We start from the raw sequence: 14295 nt of genomic DNA on the forward strand, positions 1-14295 counted from the left end.
TTACATTATTAGTACAACCAAAACCCACCACCACTTTGCACACTTTTCCTAGGATTTTGCATTTTATCCTAAATAATGCCCTTCTATGCTTAGATTCATTAGGAACTAGTTCTTTGATTAACACTCTCCTAAACATGAGGTTGTCACCTTTTTTAGACTCAATATGATCCACATCAGATTTTTTACTACAATCCTCTTACACATATGTCATTCTTTTGTCTTGGTTTGAGGAAGAAGGCCTGTCTAGGAATCTATAGGCTAGATGACCCAACTATCCATAGCTATAATATTTCATACTTGTAAATTATGAGTTGGATCTTTTTAATCCTCTCCATGTATTAGATCCACCTTGGTTTCCTCTCCCTCTATCGTAACCAACCCTTGAAGAGTTGTCACTAGTTTTCTCTATGAGCTTGCTCTCTCCTTAATTCCTTTGCTCACCTCCTTTACCTTGGTAGCCTCCCCTTTGTCCTCTTTGATTTCTGCCCTTGCCTCTATCCTTGAAGTTAGAAATTCCTTTCTTTTTGTTCTTTTCTTCTACCTTTAGAGATAGTTGATGGCATCTTTGAACTGTGGTAGGTGCCCACAAACAAAGCTCCTCTTGGGTATTCTACTTCAAACCACCTAGATATCTTGCCACCTTGATTGGCTCATCTTCTTACTATTTGGATCTCAGACATAACCTCTAAAATTCCTTATTATAAGATGTCACATCTAGATCTTTTTTCTTCATTCCTTGCCTTCTCTTGTGGAGTTAGATCTCAAATTCTTCAGGTAGGAAGTTCTCCTTTACTTTAGTGACCAAAGCCTTCCAAATTTCTATAGGAGTCTTACCCATGCTGATTCTTTCATCTTATAGGTATTTCTACCATGTCAATTTTGAGCCTCTAATTCTTAACTTAGTCACCTTGACCTTTTATGCCTCTAATACCCCCTCACACTCAAAATGGTCCTCCATGCCATCTATCTAATCCATGACTACATCTATGTCCATCTTTTCAATGAAAAGTGGTACACCTTCCAAAGCCCTTCCTCTTAGGGCTTTGATAGCCTTCAAGAAGGACTCTTCAATCAAGATAGGGTCAAGTTTAGGGACTACATCTTCCTCTTCTACCTCTTTACCCTTCTCATGCTCCTCTTCTTCCTTCCTCCTAGTTGCTTCAACAAATGCATCCAGTTGCACCTTTATCTCTACTAGAGATTCTTCAAGAACTTTGTTCTTCTTCCTTTTTTTGTCATCTTTTTTGCCTAGTTTTTCATTATTCACCATGTTGATTTCACTTACTAACTCTTTAGTAGTTGTAGACATCCACCAACTATTCTCAAATCCTTAACTTGCTCTAATACCATCCTGATGTGACTTCCGACCTTGCTACTTCCCCAAGATATCTCAAGGTCTCCTTATGCCACATTCTTGACTTGGATAGGGTTTCTACTTCCATATACTCCCTAGGAACCTAATCAATAGTTTCTAATCATTCAGTTGGCACACACAAATAAGGTACAAAAACTTGCTCTTATTTCTAATTCACACAAATAACCACAAATTCTTTATTTCACCTCCAAATGGATGGATAACCATCTTGACATATTTTTGGACTCCTTTTAAGCTTCCACACCCAAAACTTTATTGGAACCCCATTAGTGAACAGATTGTCCTTCGAGAAAATGCATGCAAATCTGACCCCGAATGCCCAAATGAAATGACAAATTAGCACCAATAGTTGGATAGGTTATTATTAGATTAATAACCTTCCTCTAAATTTTATCATGTACAGCTCCCCATGCAAGATTTACAATGAATTAATTATAGGTAGTTTTAATTGGAAAGCACAAAAGGATACCAAGCATCTATCCATAAACACAGAGTAGACGTGAAACCTAAGAACTAAAAAAGAAAGGAAATAGAATAAAATAGATTACACAAAGTTAATCTATCGTACACTACATTACATAATGTAAATGAAAATGTATCTTCCATCGTCTTGAGAGAATTTTAAAAAATCAAAGCTTTAAAAGACGTTTTGAAAAGATGATGCAACAAGAAAACAACGATATTGAAACGTAATTCAAAGAAAATTGAAAATGACGCAAAATTCATGATCAGTGGAAGGAAAATACACCATAATCAAAGTTTCGATGTAATTAACCTCCAGCCTCCCTTCCCTGACTCCAAAAGATCATAAAGTATCTTGTACACATTACAACCAAATCACTATTTCAAGAAAGACGAAAACTTCTTTCACAATGTTACATCAACCATTAAAATTTGATCTCTAAATCAGACACACAGTTCTAGAAAAGAAAAATAACCCATGCTCTGCCTCTTACAGCCTCTCAAGAAAAATGGAATAATTTGTAGAATCTCCTTCCCTTCTGGAGCACAAAGTCTACAGTCCGAAGCAGGAAGAATGGAACTGGAAAAAGAATGGGACCCCCTGTAGCACAAAGTCTCAGAGAAATCCAATCTTCCCCCCCTATCACTCTATTCACAGCCTCTGTTCTACTCTAGCCCAAAGTCTCCCAGCCAAAACTTAGAAAACTGGAACCCTTTTTTGTTTGATGCTTTCACCATATATAGAATTTGTGGGCAAACTGTTCAGTTTCTATAACTGATTCTTGAAATAACTCTTCCCATACTTTGGAATTATCTTCCTCCTTTTCAGATTCCAGGATATGCCCGTTATCACCTATTCGGTTTATATGATTTAATTAAAAACACACCCCTTATTCCTAGGCAAAGGTCTTCTTTTATCCTCTTTTCAAAAATATCACAAGTGTTACTTATGATATTTAAGCATAAACCTCCCTCCAAGTAGGATGACAAGTGGCTTGATTTTACTACTTGAGTGAATAACTTTATAAATACATTGAATTTTCTTGCATGAAACCTAGCATCCATTAAAAATAATCTTAGTTTTTAATGACTTTTCACCTGCTGAAACTATCTATGGAATTTGTGAAATATCAAAGCATCCAAAACTATTTTCTTACATCACTACCACAAATTTGTAAATGCGCACACCTCTATTGGCATCTTTCTTTGCATCATTTCTTGATACCATGATAGTCATATCTTATAAGGATAGCATTTGATATCTCAAACGTACTTGCATGCATTCTATAATCATTTCACTTGGTGAAGATTGTAGTTGGCATTATTTATCAAACAATGTTTACGAATCTTCATATCCCTAAGTGTCTGCGATCCATTTCCTTTTGCTAAAATATAAATAGTGAGTTCATTCCTTGGTTGAATCTCAAGGACACATGATCACATTGAGACTTTGGTTGGTCTACCACCTCTAATTGTCATCTTGATGCATATGAGTGCGGGTGTATGAACAGAAATCCCTTTGCTTTGCTTGGGTTTGAATTGAATATAATAGGCTCTGTGATTGATTCCATAAATTGCTTTCTTCAATACCCTATTAAACACTTAAGAGCATTCACCAAATCCATTTCAAGTGGACATATCCTCAGTCATCCATATTTTAAAGATACCCATACCCGATTACCATTATGAGCTTATATGCCCTCGAGCTAGAGATGATGGATTTGAAGACAAGTATAAATTGCGACACATGTATGGGCTTGGACCATGGCCCGATACATGCTAGATTGTGGATGGAAATTATCACAATGTTGTCGTTGGTTCTAAATTTGAAGAAGAAGTCGTGCCGTATCATGACTCCAAACACTTCATCAGACGCAATATATGTGATGCCCGAGCTATGTGCATGACCATGCATTCTCTTCAAAATTGTGCACCACATAGTCCATTGGCTCTAAAGATCTTCACGTGCCTCTTCATGGTGCCAACTGCACAGACCCGAACTCATGTTCTCCCCTTCTGAGCATTATGCCCAATATTCTTTATCGGCATGGAGATCGGGTTCTTTGCGAGTTCCTATGGTCATTTGGATGTGAGTGCTATAATAATGTTTAAATCAACATTGTAGCTTAAAACATCCATTATCTCTTGCTGTCGGGCTGGAACACTTCTTCCTAACATTATATTTCAATGCCTCTGCACTATGATTTTTTGAGCTTTGAATGATGGAGTATATATATATATTAAAGAATTGGAGGGGTGGCAACTTATTGTACATGAGGATGCCGATATCTCCATTTTTTACCAAGAATTAATGCTAATATTTGGTATTCACTGCACGTGCCTCCAAATACAAAAATGAGCAATCCATCTTTAGATAATTAAATGTGACCCGAGTGTCAGTTTGGCTTTCAATTATATGACAAATAATTCACAAGCATGTCTTACATGACCAGTTTCATCTCAATGAATAGCTTGTACCTTCAATGCTTCCCAAATTGTGACCTCTGAACTTACGTATTAACCTTGAATCATGAATTGGGGCTAGGCTTTGAACTTTTTTGAATTAACAAATCTGTGATTTGAACCCAAGATCTAAATCTGAAAGCTGAACCAATAAGACACCCTAAACTTCTGAGCCATCGAACCACTTTGAACTACTTCGAACCTCAGTTTGAAGTGGTTCAAAAACTCTAAACTTGAAGTTTTAAAACTATGACCATATCAGGTACTAACAGGGGCTCTAACTACAGGACTAATTTTGATGCAAAAGCAGAGAACTCTAGCAATCTCTGGGAGAAGAGCAGTGCTTTACCATTGGGCAATAGAGTCAACTAAGGAAAGAAGATCGGGTGCTGCTTACAGAGAGGATGGAGGGGAACAGGGCAACACCAGCTAACAAAACAAACAACCAACACCTAAACTACTAGCAAGCACGAGGCTTGCACATTATTCCAACTACACTACACACAACAAAAACTTATTTACAATATTTACAAAGGTAGGAAGGAACCTACCATAAAGACTGGAAGAAAGAAGAATCAAGTGAAACCATTTATCGGCTGAGAGAAATAGGAGCCTTTCTGAATCAGCAAAGCGTACCTCAATGGACCAGCTCCAAACCATTGCGTGATGATGACTCTTTCATTGCCAAACTTCAAACTAACAATGGACATGCATATGTTGATCTACCTCTCTTTTCCAAAGAGCCATAACTCATCATAGTATTCAGCTCCACTTAAGAATTGATCTCTCACACTCTCAGGGTTAGACTCCACTTCAAGCTAAAAAATATGAAATGAAAGGGCCTCAGCAAAAAACAATGTACAATCTTCAGGAACATTGTAATGCAGATTCAATTCCTATGCATGGTTATGATCAGTTCGCAACCATGGTGATGCTTCCTTCAGCATAGGATCAGACCTTGGATATATGTCTTCTTCATTCCTTTCAAGGAACCATTTACCATCAAATATACCATAAATCCCATCCCCTTCTCTTCTCAGAGTGCCATCACATATCTCAGCCTTACCCAAATTAGCAACATCATGCATGGATGAATGAAAAGGAAAATCGCCAATAAATACTTCATTCTGAAATTGATTTGAAAAAGTACCTGAGGCATCAGCCAAGAAATGATCCAGCTTGAGTGATGACAAAAATGTACCTATGATTCCTTCTTCTCCATTAAGAATTGCATTCTCCAACACATCGGCTAAACCACCACTAGATTGAAGGCTAGCTTCATATTCTTCTTTCTCAACTAGAAATTCAGCAGGGGCATCTTTGTCTCATCTTCATGAAGAATTGAATCACCATCAAGAGGATTGGTTTGAGAGACATCTTCAGGCTAAAGACATAGCAAGAATTCAGCAATGACCTCTTCTTGTTGATCAAATGATATTTTCTCCATGCTTCAACTGGACAGTTTACAGACTGAGTGCTAATTTTAGTATTTTCAAAATGAGAAAGAAACTCTTCTTCATGCACTTTCACCTCTTCATAGTTACGTATTTCATCATCAAATGGATAAAGTCTTTGCAAGGGTTGGTCATTAGCTTGTAAGCATAAGGAATCATCCTCTTTCTTCATGACAATAATAAATTCATCTTTAGACTGCATGTTATTCCGAATCTTATAATCAAGAAGATTTTCCAAAGAAAGTTGATTAAAATCAAAGGTGAAAAATTGAAAATCCGTAGGAAAATTGTCTACTTTCTTATCAATAAAAACTTCTGTAACAGGGAGACTATCCACATAGTTAAAACTAAAACTCTTTGGATGAGGAGAAAAAGATTTGAATACACCTCCATTGAAAACAACATCCCCTACAAGGTTTGCCATTGCAACATCTTCATAATGAAAAGATTCAAGGAGAGGATCTTTTTCCACATTCTCCTCCAAAGAACCAATACCCTCACAATCTTTTGTGACATTTAAAGATTCACTTTCAAATAAAATGTTCCAAGAAAGTATCTCAATAGAACCTTCAGGAAAAGAACAATCACCATGACCTTCTACTGTACAAATTTCAGCATGAGATGAAGAAAGATCTTGAGACAAGATTTCACCATTATTGCTTACCTCTTCTCCATTATTGGCACGAATAATCTCATCTACTAAAGTTGGATCGACCGAAGGTTGGAGTACTTCTGGCTACACTTCTTGGTCACTCATGACAAATAGATTGAGATACCTGGGTGAAACTGTGATAATGCAAGGTTTATCATCATTATCTTCCCTCAAATGCTCCTTCAACCGAACTACTTCCTCTTCAAGATTTTTCTCCTCTTTGTATTCCATTTCAGCTATCTCTTCTTTTTCACATGCATCTCCTTCTTCTAAATATTGCATCTTGGGTCTTTTCTTGATGAGGATAGCACCATAGAAAGACTTCAACCAGCTCACTTGCTTTGTTACTTCTTTTGTAACTTCTCTTATGGGATTATCTTTGAAAGGTGGGATAAAGATGAATATTTTAGAGGTATCTCCATCCTTTGCTGGAACCCATTCCTTCAGGATTTCTTGATTTGTAAGGAAGACTTTTCGGCATTCTTCCTCAATAGAGCTACTAACCTCCATCCTCGGGGAGGTACCTTCAGATTTCTAAGAAAAGAAAACATTGCAACTGCGATTCTTTCCCCAGCAGAGTCGCCAAAAATTTGTTAGTGAACAGATTGTCCTTCGAGAAATTGCATGCAAATCTGACCCCAAATGCCCAAATGAAAGGACAAATTAGCACCAATAGTTGGATAGGTTATTATTAGATTAATAACCTTCCTCTAAATTTTATCGGGTACAGCTCCCCGTGCAAGATTTACAATGAATTAATTATAGGTACTTTTAACCAAAAAGCATGAAAGGATACCAAGCATCTATCCGTAAACACAGAGTAGACGCGAAACCTAAGAACTAAAAAAGAAAGGAAACAAAATAAAACAGATTACACAAAGTTAATCTGTCGTACACTGCATTACATAATGTAAATGAAAATGTATCTTCCATCCTCTTGAGAGAATTTTAAAAAATCAGAGCTTTAAAAGACATTTTGAAAAGATGATGCAACAAGAAAACAATGATATTGAAATGTAATTCAGAGAAAACTAAAAATGATGCAAAGTTCATGATCAGTGGAAGGAAAATACACCATAATCAAAGTTTTGATGTAATTAACCTCTAGCCTCCCTTCCTTGACTGCAAAAGATCACAAAGTATCTTGTACACATTATAACCAAATCACTATTTCAAGAAAGACGAAAACTTCTTTCACCATGTTACATCAACCATTAAAATTCTATCTCTAAATCAGACACACAGTTCTGGAAAAGAGAAATAACCCATGCTTTGCCTCTCACAGCCTCTCAAGAAAAATGGAATAATTTGTAGAATCTCCTTCCCTTCTGGAGCACAAAGTCTATAGTCGGAAGCAAGAAGAATGGAACTGAAAAAAGAATGGGACCCCCTGTAGCACAAAGTCTCAGAGAAATCCAATCTTCCCCCCCTATCACTGTATTCGCAGCCTCTATTCTGCTCTAGCCCAAAGTCTCCCAGCCAAAACTCAGAAAACTGGAACCCTTTTTTGTTTGATGCTTTCACCATATATAGAATTTGCGGGGAAACTGTTCAGTTTCTATAACTGATTCTTGAAATAACTCTTCCCATACTTTGGAATTATCTTCCTCCTTTTCAGATTCCAAGATATGCTCGTTATCACCTATTGGGTTTATATGATTTAATTAAAAACACACCCCTTGTTCTCGGGAAAAGGTTTTCTTTTATCCTCTTTTCAAAAATATCACAAGTGTTACTTATGATATTTAAACATAAACCTCCCTCCAAGTAGGATGACAAGTGGCTTGATTTTACTGCTTGAGTGAATAACTTTATAAATACATTGAATTTTCTTGCATGAAACCTAGCATCCATTAAAAATAAGCTCGATTTTTAATGACTTTTCACCTGCTGAAACTATCTATGGAATTTGTGAAATATCAAAGCATCAAAAACTATTTTCTTACATCACTGCCACAAATTTGTAAATGCGCACACCTCTATTGGCATCTTTCTTTGCATTATTTCTTGATACCATGATAGTCATATCTTATAAGGATAGCATTTGATATCTCAAACGTACTTGCATGCATTCTGTAATCATTTCACTTGGTGAAGATTGTAGTTGGCATTATTTATCAAACAATGTTTACGAATCTTCATATCCCTAAGTGTCCGCGATCCATTTCCTTTTGCTAAAATATAAATAGTGAGTTCATTCCTTGGTTGAATCTCAAGGACACACGATCACATTGAGACTTTGGTTGGTCTACCACCTCTGATTGTCATCTTGATGCATATGAGTTCGGGTTTATGAATAGAAATCCCTTTGCTTTGCTTGGGTTTGAATTGAATTTAACGGGCTCTGTGATTGATTCCATAAATCACTTTCTTCAATACCATGTTCAAACAAACACTTAAGAGCATTCACCAAATCCATTTAAAATGGACACATCCTCAGTCATCCATATTTTAAAGATACCCATACCCGATTACCATTATGAGCTTATCTGCCCTTGAGCTGGAGATGATGGATTTGAAGACAAGTATAAATTGCGACACATGTATGGGCTTGGACCATGGCCCAATACATGCTAGATTGTGGATGGAAATTATCACAATGTTGTCATTGGTTCTAAATTGCAAGAAGAACCCGTGCCATATCACGACTCCAAGCACTTCATCAGACGTGATATATGTGTTTCCCGAGCTATGTGCATGACCATGCATTCTCTTCAAAATTGTGCACCACGCAGTCCATTGGCTCTAAAGATCTTCACATGCCTCTTCATGGTGCCAACTACACAGACCCGAACTCATGTTCTCCCCTTTTGAGCATTATGCTCGATATTCTTTATCGGCATGGAGATCAGGTTCTTTGCGAGTTCCTGTGGTCATTTGGATGTGAGTTCTATAATAATGTTTAAGTCAACATTGTATCTTAAAACATGCATAATCTCTTGTTGTCGGGCTAGAACACTTCTTCTTGACATTATATTTCAATGCCTCTGCACTATGATTTTTTGAGCTTTGAATGATGGAGTATATATATATTTTAAAGAATTGGAGGGCGGCGGCAACTTATTGTACATGAGGATGTTGATATCTTCATTCTTTGCCAAGAATTAATGCTGATATTTGGTATTCACCGCACGTGCCTCCAAATACAAAAATGAGCAATCCATCTTTAGATGATTAAATGTGACCCGAGTGTCAGTTTGGCTTTCAAGTATATGAAAAATAATTCACAGGCATGTCTTACATGACTAGTTTCATCTCAACGAATAGCTTGTACCTTCAATGCTTCCCAAATTGTGACCTTTGAACTTACGTATTGACCTTGAATCATGAACTGGGGCTAGGCTTTGAAATTTTTTGAATTAACAAATCTGTGATTCGAGCCCAGGATCTAAATCTACAAGTCGAACCAATATGCCACCCTAAACTTTTGAACCATCGAACCACTTTGAACTACTTCGAACCTCAGTTCGAAGTGGTTCAAAAACTCTGAACTTGAAGTTTTAAAACTGTGACCATATCAGGTACTAACGAACCCTAATCAAGTTGTAACCCTCAAGTCAAATTGCACATAAAGGCTTGTAAAAAGGCTACAAGGGTTAGCCCTCCAAAACCACAAAAACTGAAATATTTTGCAAAAACCCTTAACAAGTGCCCCAAAAAACTAGCAATCTGAAGGTCTTGAGTCACCAACTTGTTCGCACGGCCCATGCACTATTTTAGCCTATAAATGAGGGTTTTAAGGGTTTTGGTGTTGTTTGGTTAAAAAACCCCTTTAAGGTTCTTACCAGGGCCTCTCCTTTGGATTGGGATTACGAAAAACCTTCTCCTTACTCACCACATGCTTGGATTGGAGTATCTGCACTTTTAATCCCCTCCAAATTCTCTTTGATTGATCTCTGATCCCTAACCAAATATGATTTGCTTGCCTAGGGAATCACTCTAACAATTATTTATGTGCATTCCAAGGTCCCTCCATTAGTATACATGAATTAAATGAAGTCTAGGTCCAAATCCCAAAGAACTACACAAATCCAATGGTGGGAAGTGGCCTTAAAACTCCATTTTCCACATACAGTCTTGTTTAGACCAACAAACTGCTAAAACACAAAATAATTTATTTACACACACAAAACTTATTGAAAATACAAAAAATGGTTGACAAAGATTATGAATAACCTAAGTTAACTTAACTAACACAAAAAGAGAAAGAACTAATTCATTTTCATGCCAAGAACAATAAAAATGTAGAAATTATCATTAAACTTGTTGTTGCATAGTTTGTACAATCATAAATATACTTTCTCCAACCCATGAAAAATAATTATCTTGGCCTTATAAAGGAAGTAAAAGATCCCCCCAACCTCCTTCAGGTAGTTAAAGAGCTCTAACTGACAAATTTCTCTGTTTGCAAGAAATTTGCAAAAAAATTAAGCAATTTTTTCCAATTTTGCATGTTTGCTTCTCAAACTTGCTCCATGGTCTACCAACCTATGAAAAAGGTCTTAGATAGGTATAAAACACCTAATAATTTCCCCCAAATTCCTATTTTACCTATTTATCCCTCAAAACCCAAAAATGCCCAATAGAGCCAAATGAGCAATTTTTGAGCAAATTCTAGCAACATTGCCATTTTGGGCTCTTTCAACCTATCTAACCTCATCTTGGGACCAAGTTTGTCCCCTTATTTATCTAGTGATGTGGATAGGATTACTACAAGCCAAAAATATCAAAAATTCATAGGTCTATCGTTAGCCTACCTAGGTATTCTTGCACCATATTCCTTCTTCCTATGCATACCCCTTACAAACTAGTCTTGCCTTATTCCTTGTGACTTCACCATTTTCATCTAACTTCTTTCTGTATACCCACTTGGTTCAAATCACATTCTTGTCCTTTGGTCCTAGAACTAGAGTCCATGTCTTGTTCTTCTCAATCTGCTCAATCTCTTCTTTCATGGCTTTACTCTAGTCCTCATTTTCTAAGTCATCTTTCACTACCTTAGGCTCATGCATGCTCAAAAAAATGTATCACTTCTTAGCATGTTTCTTATCATTGATCTAGCATCTTTATCTCTAATAATAATTGTAGCAAGGTGATGTCTTTTGACATACTTTGACAATCTTGGTTCTGCTCTTCTTTCTTCATTAGGTCTATCAACTTTAAAGTCACTATGTACTTCTCTATCAAGCAATTCAACATCACTTTCATGTACACTTATCTTAGAATCAAAATGTGCCTTAGCTTCTATCTACAACTTGGTTCTTGAATGTAACTCTTGTAATGCCTCGCCCGGAGATCCTTGGAAACAAGGATTTAAATCAAGCCAAGAAATTTTTTTTACAAGTATGAATGCACATGACAACATCATACAGGGATCACAACGATCACAACAAAAGACTTCACCACCATCCTGGCAACCAACGAATCTCCAAATTTCACTACCAAACTGACACACACAAACAAAGCCAACAATGACAACACACTTGATGAGGGCACAAGAAACAACCACTCATCAACAAAACACCAAGCTGGGGTAAAATGCAGAAACCTAAAATTTGGCTAAGTCTGAAATCTTGAAGCCGTGAAAATTGGCTAAGTCTGGATTTCTGAAGCCCTAAAATTTTCTAGAATCCATAACTTATCTCCGAGAGCTCTGAAACCTATCTCAAAAGATTCGTCGCATATATTAAAATATATCTTAAGTATCGTCAACTTATACTTAAACAATATATTTTAAACCCCAAGAGGCTAAAACAGAAACACGAAAATTGGATTTCAAGAGAAACCAACTAAATTCAAAATGCAACAACATAGGGTCGAAGAACAACCAAAAGGGTATCCAAATCAACTCTCAAAAGGCTCAGATCACGAAGAAAAGTGCTGACTGATAGTACGCGTAGGTTTTTTACAAAAATTGTGCGACACTTTTTACTAAGGGAGGGCGACACTTCTCCTTAAGGTGTGCGACACTCTTCCAGTGTCGCACGACATTTCTCAAGAAGGCATGCGACACTTTTTAGCATCATATGACATTTCTCAAGAAGGCGTGCGACACTCTTCTAGTGTCGTACGACATTTCTCAAGAAGGTGTGTGATACTTTACAGTGTCGTACGACATAGTTTGCATGGGCATGCGATACTTTTAAAGTGTCGCACCATGCTGAACAAATGTCACCCATAAAAACATGAAAACACTCCCAAAAGAAAAAAGGACCAAAAATAGAGCAAATAACTTCCACACCAGGGAGTACCGAGTCCACAAAGGCTCAAGGAAAGAACACTCGAGTGCAAGAATAACATAGAAAGAAGAACATTTATCCATCTAAACTACAGCAGCAAAGAACACACTAAAATAAACATCACAGTGAACTGAACAACCAAACTAAGTGCGCGATTCCTCCCAACCGTCAATAGCATCATAAGACCATCGTGGGTCCTAGCCATCCCCTGCGCATAACATCCCAAGCCACCGACCAAATCGCCGATACTGTCATAATAGGGACGACACTACTAAAAATATGCAACAAAATAAGCGTAAGGAAATCTAACATGCTAGTAGAAAAGCATAAGATAATCCTATAGTAGATAATATCACCTATCACATGCTAAACAACAATAAGAAATAGATATGCTAATACAACAATTCACAGCATCTAATCATATGCTAAACATCATAATAAGAGAATGTGTCAAATAAAATAACATCATCTAAACATGATATACAAGCATCCCAATGAAAGCATAAATCACAAGAAAACATACTCCGAAACCCGAAGTACCAAGTGAAGACATCCAGCAACAGTCGCGCTAGGAAAAAAAAATGTCTCTATACACCGATCCTTAGTAGTGGTGAAGGTAGCTACGCCTCCCAACCACGTGGCACCCATAGGTCCACACCCGCCGTGTTGATGGAGATAAAGATCCAACCACAAACACACATAAAGCACAACATCCAAGGCTAACACTCACACCAGACAGTATGATGGCTGCAACCAAGAACCTAAGACAATGCAAGGAGTACAGGTCCTAGTCAAACACTCAATAGGCTACTAAGTAGGGACTAACATCATCGAGAGTTGCTTGGCATCGAAAAGCCCAAGCTCGGATCTGTGTAGCTCAACTCCCTCAACGGAAGGCCAATACACAAAAGTACCATTTTATTATCTTAATTTTTATTACTAGTCACACATTTTGTTTAGTTATCACTTATTTAAAACTTCCTATCCTCTGCCAACCCTATGGGACTAAGGTCACCAAGCTGCGAGATAGAAGGCCCCTCCATATGCTACCCTACCCTACCCATGCTCATCCTACGATAAGTGCCCGTGGGCATGCATAAACCCATCTCAACTCCAATGATCATAACTTTTGAAAGTACCACGGAAGATCGACCCTCATAAGTCACTCGACAAATGTATGTGGACGTACTCGTGTGTGGTGCACCACCATCACGAAGATCATAACACAAGGACAGGAATGAGGACACAATGCAAAGAAAACACCCAACTGAAAGCAACATGGGAAGGATGGATTCTACACGAATCCCAAAGCCAATAAAATCATACATCATGAAATCACTCAATCGGCCTCAATCCGAGAGTATGGATTCTACACAAATCCCAATGATGTAACAAGACCAAACATCATGAACTCACTCAATCGGCCTCAATCTGAGAGTATGGATTCTACACGAATCCTAGTGTTCACGAAACAAAAGCAAAGATCCAAAAGAAACCATAACACCAAGTATAAAATCACTCAACTGAACACAACGTTGAGAGTACGGATGTAACACGCATCCCAATGCAACATAAAAGTGCAAAAGTGGTCTAACTGATATCCAAATAGATCATCAAGGTCCATGACCCACATTGTGTCAAAAAAACTCG

The sequence above is a fragment of the Cupressus sempervirens genome, chromosome 11 (genome assembly GCF_028749045.1).
Source record: "Cupressus sempervirens isolate cs-2001-9-10 chromosome 11, ASM2874904v1, whole genome shotgun sequence".
NCBI lineage: Eukaryota > Viridiplantae > Streptophyta > Pinopsida > Cupressales > Cupressaceae > Cupressus > Cupressus sempervirens.